The 12,496-nt window shown below is 37.4% G+C and overlaps 1 protein-coding gene across 14 annotated transcripts in view; it reads right to left on the reverse strand.

Annotated features, from left to right (window-relative positions):
* NCOA3 (nuclear receptor coactivator 3) overlaps positions 1-12,496 on the reverse strand; it is a 135,616-nt gene that overhangs the window by 62,143 nt on the left and 60,977 nt on the right. For 11 of the 14 annotated variants that reach the window (XM_053199857.1, XM_053199856.1, XM_053199854.1 and 8 more), the window contains exon 2: positions 3,827-3,908. The exons of the other annotated variants lie outside the window; for them this stretch is intronic. The gene's annotated coding sequence lies outside the window, so the exon portion shown is untranslated. The remainder of the gene's footprint in view (positions 1-3,826; positions 3,909-12,496) is intronic. 14 annotated transcript variants of the gene reach the window in all.

Genomic DNA, 12,496 nt, shown 5'->3' on the forward strand with positions numbered 1-12,496 from the left:
TAGAAAGATGAAAAATGTTCTGGAAGTGAATGGCGTGATGGTCACAAAAGAATGTGAATGTATTTAATGCATTAAATGGCTATTTTAAGTTTTATATACATTTTACCACTTTTTTAATTAAGCTCTAGGCCTAACATGGGGCTTGAACTCACAACGCTAAGATCAAGAGGTGCACTGGGGCACGTGGGTGACTCAGTTGGTTAAGCAGCCAACTTTTGATTTCAGCTCAGGTCACGATCTCACGGTGTGAAATTGAGCCCCATATCAATCTGTCAAGGGCTCTGACAGTGGGGAGTCTGCTTGGCATTCTCTCTCACCCCCTCTCTCTCTGCCCCTCCCCTGCATGTGCGTATATGCTCTCTTGCTCAAAATAAATGAACTTCAAAAAAAAAAAAAAAAAGAGTTGCACACTCCACCAACTGAGCCAGCCAGGCATCCCTAAATTTTACCACGATTTTTACAAATGAATGGGAAAGATCCCTTTGATGTGATATGGCCTATTTCCAGGAGATATTAATAAATGAAAACAGCAAAATACACAGAATTCTACATCTGTGTGGATTCCCAGTATGTATGCCTATTAAATTTTATTTTCTCCTGTTTAAATTTAAAAAAAAAATACAGCAAAGCACAAAACAGTATATGCAACATGCTACAATTTTTGTGTAAACAAAAAGTAAAAAGAAAATAACATGTATCTGCTGGCGATTACCAAAAGAAATGCAGGGAAGGCTGAACTCAAAACACTGAGGTTGGTTACCTATGAGAAATGAGGGAAATGGGATGGAAAAAATACAGAAGGGAAGTGTATCTTCTGTATAATTTTAACTTTTGAAACCATGTTCGTTTTCTACAAATTCAAAAAATAAATCCCATCAGGAGTGCCTGGGTGGCTCCATCAACTAAGCATCGGACTCTTGATCTCAGCTCAGGTCTTGATCTCAGGGTTGTGAGTTAAGTCCACATTGGGCTCCGCACTGTGTGTGAGGCCTAATTAGAGAGAGAGAGACAGACAGACAGACAGACAGACAGAAGTATAAATATACTTCTGCTAGTATATTATAACTAGTCCTCACAAGGTGAAATATTAAAAAGCATAAGTAAAAGTAAAGGAAAAATAAAAATAATAGACAATCAGAATGAGAGTGAGCATTAACAAAACCCTGAAATTCAAACAAATAAATGAACCTGATTTTATTTCGAACGAATACCGAATACCGTAACTACCTTATGCAGAAAGAAAGAGCAGGAAGTACAAGTGGGGAGGGGAGGGGAGGGGAGGGGAGGGGAGGGGAGGAGAGGGGAGGGGAGGGAGAAAGGAGGGCTGATTCAAGCAATTTAAGCATACAGTATTTATTTATTTATTCTCAGTCTTGGACAAGATGGTTATGAGCAAGTGAAGAACTACATATAAATTGCCCGCTCACATGAAGTAAGTTTGTTTATTGTGGTGAAATGGGCAAAGTAATTCTGAAAGTATTTTAGATGTAGTATGTAGGACAGAGTGAATGAATAAATGCACTGACAATGTTGGGAGCCAAGGTTCTCATGGCATAAAAAAGGGACATAAAAATGTGAAAAGATAAGTGCAAAGAAAGAGCCCTGTAGATAGGTAGTGAAGCTGGACATACTGATATAAAGTCACGATTTCTAACCCATGTATATGCATGTTACAATGAATGTGTTTATGTGCAAATATGTTTATGTATACAGGTATGTGTGTATAAACATGCGTAGTTTACTAGCTCTCTAATACTATTCCCCACAAGGACACAGAGATCGATTAAAACAGTTCCACTTTCCAAACCTAGGACAACTGGAGAACCAAAATAATTAGGTAATGAATTTACCAATTCAAAACCTAGGAATCCATGAGTCCAAACTGATATACAGGGCTTGTGATTACACATTAATGTCAAGGGCTGACTGGTGGTAGGAAGGGAATACTGGAATCAGAAAATAACCATTTTGGAACCATCACAGTGAAAAATTCGATCAGATAAGAATCATCAATGAATGGTAAATCTAGGGCAAACTGTGATGAGAAACATACTTGCACTGTCTCCCCATAAAATGCTTATTGCTTGCAAAAGAAGGAAAATAAACTATACAGTGGAGAAATCTGGCAACATCTTGGCCAAGTAATCAATATTAACATCAGAATAAGGGGCAAAAGACACCATGTGCCTCCAAAAGTTGTGCATCTTTCTCAGGATATCACATCACCTATACAGTATTCCAGCTAAGAATGCATAGCCTCAATCTAATCACAAGGCAACTGCAGACAAACATAAAATGAAGACTATTCTATTAAAAGGGGGAAGGGTTGTGTTCTTCAAAAATGTCAATGTCATAAAAGACAAAGAAAGGCTATGGAAAGATTCCAGGAAAAAGGAGGCTAAAGAGAAATAATAACTAAGTACAGCACCTGACCCCAGATTGGATTCTGTACAGGAAGCAAGGGAAATGCTGTTAACAGACTTTATTAAGGTCAACTGATCAGACTGGAAGACAGACCATACATTTGTGTCAGCGTCCATTTACAAAGTTGATAAGTGTACAATAGTTATATAAGAGAATGACCCTATTCTTAGGAAATACCAAAGTGTTAGCAGAAAGAAGCTCAATATATGTAACTTCCCCTCAAATAATTCAGAAAAGAACTCTACATGAGTAGAGAGAGTGGGAAGGAGTGACAGCACATACAGATGCAAATAATAAACAAGTGAGCAAATATGGCTAGAGGATATTTAGATGTCCTTTTATACTCAATTTCCAACTTACAGAAGTTACTAAAATAACTTCCAAATAAAAGGGGTTTTTTTTAACATAAATACTACGGAGATAGTTATCTACTATATTCAGAATATAATGTATATATATCATAATTGATGAAAGGATTTTGTGGGGAAATAGCAAGAGCAGAGACTGGATGGAGGCTTAGATAGATTCCCAGATAAAGAACTGTTTCAAATGTCAGCGAAGGGAGTTTGTACTTTTCTTTCCGTAAGCCAGGGAATGGCAGCACAAAGCTTAGAGCATAGCAGAGACTTAATTAAAAGGGACGTACGTAAGGAAATTGTGTAAGCAAAATTTCAAGTGCTAGAAACAGTAGATAAGAGGGAATAAAGAGACATGTGAACAAATACAAGCATGAAATTATGGGGTCTTGGCCTGGGAAGTTAAGATACTAGCAGAAAGTGGTACAAGTACGGAAGACATGAAAATAGAAGACCGGACATCGCCCGTTTACTAAATTACTAAATGTATCAGGTTGGGGGCAGGGAGGAGCCAAAGATGACTCAGATTTCAAGCGGAGCTAACCATAAGAATGATGGTATTACTAACAAAAAGAAATTTAACGAGCTAAGCAAAGCATAACTGCTTTCTTGGCTATCAGACAACTTTTTCTATTCTCATTTCTCCTATTCTAGTGCAACAGGAGTTAGGAAAAGAGTTATTATATGTCAGCACACACAAACTGGGGAAACTAGTCCTCACAAGGTGAAATATTAAAAATAAGTGGAATTTATTCAGATTTTGAACACACACCATTAAAATATACACACAGAAGGGAAAGTGGGCATGTTGAACCATAACACATAGTTCCCTGCCTCCCTAAAAAAGTTACGTTTGTATATACACACATATATATATGAATATACACATATACTCGCTCATTTTAAGACCAGTCAACTCATACTATCGTTAAAGATAAAAACATGTAACACGAGTTTAAGATTAAGTAATAAATGAAAGGAAATGGGTATCTTCGGAGGATAAAGACAATATGACAAAGGATTGAGTCAAAGTAAAACTGAATTACCTGGCTAACCAGTCAAATGACGTTCAAGTAGGAGCTTATTTTTATTGGTCTCTGACTCCACTGTTCAGCAAGTATTTTGATCCTGAGAACAAAAAAAAGGGGAGGGGATGTTGAATTTTATTGCCCTTTCTTAATGTAAGTAGTATTATTAGTCACACACAAATTAACCTTTCCCATCATTCCCTTCTCTGGACATACATGAAATAAACAAAAACAAAACATGCTATCAAGTACAAGTCCTCCTAGGAATCTGAGGTGATGCCTTATTTTGCCACACAATACTACTTCTGCTTACAAAGTCCGGTGTAGCATATACAATATACCGTGCCACGGTTTGTAAACATGAATAATGCAAAACAGGAGATGAGGAAACCAACTCCTGTCCAAAAGAAATACTCAACAATTAACAATTAAAAACAATACTGATATCTTGGCAGAAGCGAATGCTTAAATACCCGAGTCCAAAGACAGAAATACCTACCAGATAGGTGGGTGGATGGATGAATAAAGCAAGCAAGCAATGAAGAAAAAAAGGAGAGAAAAACCATGGATGTTTTTCCCCCTCTTCTAGTAAAGACTGCATTTGGGCCACCAACAAGACATATTTTTAAATGGGAAAGGAAAATGAGGAGTTCTTCAAAATAATCTGCAATAGAATACGTGAACATATAAACACTTCTCTATACTTGAGGAAATACAGAGCAGGCTATGATGCAACAAAAAAGTAAGCCAATAAAAAAAACATTCACCTTCACTTTACAAACTTCCAAATGTAACAATACAGCAACAATCTGATTACCACTAACTCTAGAGGTGTATATATCAAGACGATAGCCCTAATTATGCCCCAAAGTTCATTGCATTCATGCTGGAATTTGCAGGTCTGTTGGAAAGGGGTAAAGAAAAAATTATGTATATACAAGTTCCATATCACAGCCTTGGCCAATCCACGTGGAGTAGAGAGGGACAATCAACCATAACCTATCTGCATCATGCGAAGGGTCTGTTGCACTTCTGAAACCCAATTTAAAGGTGAGAAAATTGAGGAGTGAGAAGGAAGCACATCATATGTTCACAAACGAAAAGGAGGAAAATACAGGTAAGCGTATCAATACCACGCAATTAAAGTCTAAAAAAGAGCTATTGTATCTACTAACATACCTATTTCTCATTACAGTATAGCCTCTGGCTTATAACGGAGGTGTCAAAAGAGAGCTGGTTCTTGGAAAACATCTTCAATCCACGATAATATAACTACTTGTTAGCATAATGGTCCGAAGAGTGGAAGGTTTGGAGTACACCAGATCTAGACTTAATGCCCAGCTTTCACTTACGACCTAGATATTCAACTTGAAGGCTTTTTTTAAAGATTTTTAAAAAAAATTTTTTAAGTTTATTTATTTTTGAAAGAGACAGAGATAGCAGGAGTAGGGGAGGGGCAGCCAGAGAGGGACAGAGAGAGAGTCCCAAGCAGGTTCCACGCTGCTAGCACAGAGCCCAATGTGGGGGCTCAGACTCACGAAACCGCGTGATCATGACCCAAGCCAAAACCAAGAATTAGACACTTAACCGATGGAGCTACCCAGGCACCCCTCAACCTGAAGACTTCTTTGAGCCTTAGATTTCTCATTATAAAACGGGGATCACACCTAGTAAGGCACTTATGAAGATTAAGTGAAATGCTTAAATTACTTATCAGTACCTGATGCATAAATGCTCAATAAATAAAAACTATTATTAGCCAACAAAAGACTATCTGACATCTGATTTAAGACTATCAAAGCACAGGGGCACCTGGGTGGTTCGGTTGGTTAAGCGTCCCCCTCCCTTTCCCTGCTCTCCTCTCTCTCTCAAAAAAGAGAAGACAAAAAAATCCAAGCACATTCAAATAAAAAAATGGGAGAAAATACAATCATTAGTTTTAGTGTCTAAATGAATTCAATGTTTTAGTACCTGAATTTTTATGATATCTAATTTAATTAGAAGAAGGTGAAGGGTGAAAGGAAGGCAGAGCTTCTATTAAGAAAGCCCAAGGTTTTCTGGCCTGGTTTTAAATCAAGTTTCATTTCAGCAATGGTTCTTTTGTTTTTGCTCCTTTTTACAGGGGAAGGAGGAAGGTCGTGGGGTAGGGTTAGCATCTACAGAGCAGGATGAGTGGGGAGGAAAAGGAATTTGAGTCAGAACGTACGTGGTACCATAATGACTGGCCCAGGAAACGAGTACTGCTCCCTAGTACGGACAGTTGGCAAGAGAGCCTACATGAACACAAGTGTTCCACTGCCGGTGGGGACACCCAAAGGAGTGCGGACCCACGCTACTCTAACCCATAACCCCCGGGATCCAAAGAAACACTATCCACAAAATTTCCCCTCCCAAGAAGTGTGCAGTTGGGCTAGAGTGGTCCCCAGAAACTCACAGACAAATGACTGGCTTGCCTACCAGGACCCTGCAGGGGTAGATAGGCTAAAAAGTACTATACAACAGGGGTGCCGGGCTGGCTCAGTCAGAAGCTCATGTGGCTCGATCTCATGGCTCTGAGTTCGAGCCCCACGTAGAGTATAAAGATTACTAAAAAAGTAAATAAATAAAACTTTAAAAAATAAGTAAATAAAAAGTGCTATACACTAGATCCTATAAAGTATAGAACCTGGGAACGCTGCAGTTAACCTGTCTACAACCAAGGTTCTGCAAAGGCAACAGTCCCAGCAGATTTCCTGGGACTGTATTTTTTACCTTCAACAAAAATAAGCATAATTTTTTTGTAATTTGGACTTCAGTCTATCACAAACACAAGTCAAATCACACTGACAAAAACTAAATGACGTGTCCCCAAAATACTAAATATGGGGAGATGCAGGTTAATTTTTCTACTACAATTAACGAAAAATGTGATTGATGGGATCCACATTATCAAAACCTGCATCACTTGAAATCTAATGGGGAAGAAAAAAAAATTAAACTGAGCTTTGTTAATAGCTTGTCTGAGAAGACGTGCCTCCAGGCCAGAACAAAGAATCAAACTGGGGGAGGGGTGTTGACAGAAGACAACCCAAACTATATAATGCTGATGCTTGGAAACATCACTAGTACAAAAAGAGGCCACTGAATACCATGAACATGACTCTCCTTTTGCTGTTGAAAATGGAAGGGGGCAAGGATTCTGCTATTCATCATATTAAACTCACTGTTCCTGCCATGCTACTGTGGGTAGTGCTCTGAGGGATTCTCTCATTTCCCTAAAAATCCTAGAGATGGGGAATCACCATCTTTGGTCAAGTCAGCTGTTGCCCACTCCTCTCCAAAGCACTACGGAATAAATTTACCCATCAATTTCAGGTTAAAGTTTACATGATATTGGTATAAATAAAACATTCTCTTGAAGTTGAGATTATTTATAATAGTCTCAAAAAAATAATATATCATTTTTCAAAACTGTAACAACAGATTTTACTTGCAGCAGTCAATTGCAACAAATTTGTAGCTATACTGAAAAGAAAAAACCAAATGTAAGTTAAAAATCAAATGGAAATTTAAAATTATTTATAAAAGTGCCACTTTTTTTGCAGCTGTATAAACTTAACTCAGTTTAAAAATTTTTTTCCTTACCATTACTTATCCATTATTATGTGTTCTAGTAAATAATAAGTAAAATGTATTTGCTACCCAAGTGCACACTAGTAATATATTGATGACAAACTTTTTTAAATACCAAAGTCTTTTTGACACGGAGAGGGGGGGATTATTTCTAATTACACATCTAGTAAAGTAAGGCAGGGTTAACATGTATTACTAATCTCATGCTATAAACTAGAAAGGACTAAGCTGATTTATAATAATTTATTCTACATCGTCATTTAGTAAGTTGCAATAAATGTTTAGTTCTATATGGAGTCAATATGAAAATTTAAATGATGCAGTGAAAACAGAAGCCTTGCTTTCAGAAAACCTATGTTTTGGAAGTCCAGCTTCTTGAGGTGACCTTCTGTGAGACATTTAAATCAACCGAATGTTTCCTGTGTACCTAGGAGAGGCCAGGCGTTACACTGGCCTGCAGAAGCATGAGCAAAATATGGTACCTGCAACTAATCAGAAAAGGAGAAGCAGGTGTAGAATGCCAATAGTGGTATGTTTAATTTTTGGGGGGGTGGGGGGGGACAAGCAGGGGAGGGGAGGGGAAGAGAGGGAGGCACAGAATCTGAAACAGGCTCCAGGCTCTGAACTGTCGGCACAGAGCCCGATATGGGGCTCAAACTCACGAACCGTGAGATCATGACCTGAGCCGAGGTCAAGAGTTGGTCACAAATGACTGAGCCACCGAGAGGCCCCTCCAATGAGAATATGAGAATGAACTACCTTGCCTTTTTCAGAGGACTGCTATGGTAACTATAAAGCACTATTTTAATGCAAAACAAGACAAACCCAAAACCATTTACTTCAGCAGAGAGAGAATTAATGAAATTCAAATGTACAGATAACTTCTATAATTATTTTCCACAGTTATCATAACCAAAATGCCTTTTCTTTATAATAGAAGACAAAGGCAAAGAAGAAAAAAAATTGTAAAATGTTAGCCGTTTGTGTAAAAAGTACAGGACACATAGGAAATTTTAATGGGGTGTACATACAGGTTGCTAAAAATGAAAGGTATTTTTAACTCAACATATCTAGGAAATTCTGCTTACACAATGGTGCTATCCACAGATAAGCATTGGCAGTAAATACAACCCTTCTGCATTTTTAAAATTACCTTGAGGTGAAGGGGAAAACTAAAAAATCCAGTTGGCAGCCCAGTTTATTAACAAGCCCCGGTATCTCTGGCCGAGCTGCAGTTAGTACTAACGTGGTTACTAACACAGTCATGCAAGCAAGTCGCCTGCCGGTGCTTGTTCTGCCTCCCTCTCCCCTCTCTTGGAAAAACTGCATGCAGTACTGCACGATCACACAAAATAAATACAGGAAAGGGGGTGGGAGGGTTGGGTGGAGAGCTGAGCGAAGCTCGGGGCTCCACCAGTGGAAGGCGTTCCACAAGAATTGCTACAGGGTCAAAAGTTTACAGTGGTTTCAATTTCACCTCTTAGCAGCCAATCAGAAAACAGACACTGTACGCTGACCCCTCAGGCTGCAAATGAACATTAACTCATTGGCTACCGGAATTGCATATATTCCTTTTCTGGTAGGCTTTTCTTTTTCATTTTTTCTTCTTCTTTTTCGAGGGGGGAAGGAGTGGGAGAAGGCAAAGAACATTTTTTAAGTTCAAGATGACAATTTTACTTAAGACCATGTATTTTAAGCAGGTATGTGAGGGAAGAAATGATCAAGCAATTATCTTTCTCCTCGAAACTAGTTTCTGTATCCTGTAATATCTAACAAACTAATCATTAATGCTAGTATCAAATCAAGGCAAAGAGTGAACTTAGGCAGGTTAAGGAGAAAGATTTATCTCCAAGAGGCTGCAATTCTAAGAACAATTTATAATATGATGAAAGACATTGGTTGTGTTTCCAATAATGCCTTAAAAATAACTCAGATAATTAAGACACTTAAGTATTTATCTACATCCCAATTTTTAATCTACATAAATTCCCCACCTCTTCTCCAAGTCATTCCTATACACATGCAACACGCCTGTCCTTTTCATACTCTGCATCCAGCAAAATGCAGGTATAGCTCCTAAGGTTTAAAGCTTTCTTTTCCCATATTTCACCTCTCCTAACACTTTAGTACCAAGGAGTGATCTTTCATACAATAAACTCAAGGGTGATCTCTTTGGCAATACACACAACTGCTCCCTCATTCATTCATTCATTCATTCATTCATTTTATGTAAATCTACAAATGCAGTAAACATCACTAAACTAATCCATTAAATACTATTTTCAACATTCTATATTTAACATTAAGCAAGGGTAAAATGAAGATCTGTACCCATAAACACCTTAATTATCCTACATTTAAGAATGAGATTTCTTTGAAGCATTACATGATAAAAGTGAAACAGCTATGTTAACTACTCTATCAGAATGATCAGTTAAATCCTAAATAAGCAGATGTGTGAATCGGTAGTTAGCAATATTTTTCATTAATACATGGCGGTCAGATTTTAGCAGTCTTACTGGCTTTAAAATTTTAAACTTCTATTTAGAAGCCCCTGTAGCCACTACCACTGCCTAAGAAAATGATTTCACGTAACATACTCATTTTCTTACCCAAGCTAGCAAAATTAAGAAACTAGTCATTTCTGAACATCCGAAGGTAACTAATATACAAAAGTGCCTTACTTTATATATAACTGTTGCTAAAGAACTTCAAAATAAATCCATAGTGTATAAAGTTTCCACAGCAATTTAATGTCAGTTGTTAAATCAGTAAATAAAGAAACTTGATACAGATAGTTTTTTAATTTAGCATTAAAACAAGTAATTTCCTAGTAACAACTCCTAAGCCTTCATGATGTTTATGCATATTTGCCAATAAAAAAATCTACACATTTAAAATCTAGTAGTTTTTTTTTTTTTTTAACATGGCCTGCAGAAGCGTCTTTTATACATTAAATTAGAGGAGTCTTCTGTATATCTTCTTTGTACAAGATGGCCTCATTTTGAAAGAAAATGGATGCGATAAAATTTTACATCAAGTCAGCATGTTAGCAAGAAGCTTTTCTGTGTGTTCTGAATTTGATTAATACAAGCCAAGGTCACTTCCTGAAAGATGCCTACCATTGCAGCTGCAGGCAAACTAGGCTCCCGAGTAAGGATTGGGGGAAGGGAATGGGTGATGGCATTTATTAACACTGAGATAAACTTCCATCTACACTAGCAGCTGTGTAAGAAGGGGGCAACATGAAGATCCCAGAATTCCTGGCATATAAAGATTAAAATATTTCCAGTCATTAATATATAAAAGCAGAAATTTAATCATTATATAATGTTCACGTCAAAATTATATCAAAAATATGCTCTGGGTGCCTGGCTGGTGCTGTCAGTGGATCATGGAACTCTTGCTCTCAGGATTGTAAGTTCGAGCCTCAAGTTGGGTGTAGAGATTACTTAAAAATAAAATCTTCAAAAAACAAATACATAAATAAAAATTCAAAATAAAAATATATCCTCACTGCAACAATATATTAAAACATTTCACTCCTAATACTATACAAATCATCTACTACCAAATACTGAAGTAAATTTAGTATTAATACAATAAGACCTCTATGCAAAATAACCTACAAAGGAAGAGACAGGCCCCTGAAGAAGATAGATTCAGAGATTCAATTTCTCCCATCTAAAAACCAAGGGTAGCCGGGGCGCCTGGGTGGCTCATTTGGTTGGGCGACCGACTTTGGCTCAGGTCATGATCTCAGTTTGTGAGTTTGAGCCCCGTGTCGGGCTCTGTGCTGACCCTCGGAGCCTGGAGCGTGCTTCGGATTCTGTGTCTCCCCCTCTCTCTCTGCTCATGCTCTGTATCTCTCTCTCAATAATAAAAATAAAACGTTAAAAAAAATTTTTTTTGTTAAAACCCAGGGTAGCCTAAAGTCAAGAAAGTATAAATCCAAAACAAAAGTCTATACTGCAAAATACCTGCTAAAGTTTTGTGCTGAAATTCAATTAATTTTCCTCTCACCAACATTAATACAAGTATCACAGTTTCTATGCTCAAAAAACAAGTATCATCAAAATAAACATTACCAGTAACTAGAACAAATCCTCTCCCTGAATAATTATATGCCAAGATTTAATTGAGCAGTTACTATGCACTGTTAGGAAACCATACTAAGTACTTTGTCAGTCCTCTTTGAGGTTCTATATACATCTCAACTAACTGGATAAAATATTAGGTAGAGTAAGAAAATCTATAGGATTCTTCTAATTTTCTAACTTTCTATTTAACGTTGGATAAATTAAATTGCTTTTGTGTGCCTTTTTCCTACCTGCCAAATGGAGTTACCATGACATTCCACAGAGACATGTAATCAGCAAAATCACCTCTGTATTAGTGGTTGTATAATAAACAACACCTGGGATGCCTGGGTGGCTCAGTCGGTTTCATGTCTCTTGATTTTGGCTCAGGTCATGACCTCACAGTTCATGAGTTCAAGCCCAGCCCGGAGCTGCTGACAGTGTGGCGCCTGCTTGGAATTCTCTCTCTGCCCCTCCCCCTTTTCTCCCTTTCTTTCCATCTCTCTCTCTCTCTCTCTCTCTCTCTCTCTCTCTCAAAATATATAAATGAATTTTTGTAAATAAATAAATTTTTTTAAAAACACACACAATACCGGTCTCTTTTTTAATCATCAGCATGTTAAAACGCATGATGTTTCCATTTTGTACATAAATTGTACATATTGTACATTAAAACGCATGACGTTTCCATTTTGTACATATAATTTTGTCCCTCCCTTATGCTCCCCATCATTGTATCTTGATTGAAATAACTTCAACAAAAAAATTAATAGATGTTAGATGCTCAAGTTCAAACAAATTTATACAGTTTGATTTTTTTTTAAGTCTTTTACCTTTCAATGACTGGCAGAAAAGGACTATTAACAGGCACAGAGCCTTCCATATATGTAAAGGGCTTTTTAAATCATTTTAGGAAAAGGAAGGCAACCAGGTTTAAAAAAAAAAAAAAACAATGTGAGAAGTCCCTGAATTCAGAGAATCTAGTTGCTGGTTGCAG

Source organism: Acinonyx jubatus, chromosome A3 (assembly GCF_027475565.1).
Source record: "Acinonyx jubatus isolate Ajub_Pintada_27869175 chromosome A3, VMU_Ajub_asm_v1.0, whole genome shotgun sequence".
NCBI lineage: Eukaryota > Metazoa > Chordata > Mammalia > Carnivora > Felidae > Acinonyx > Acinonyx jubatus.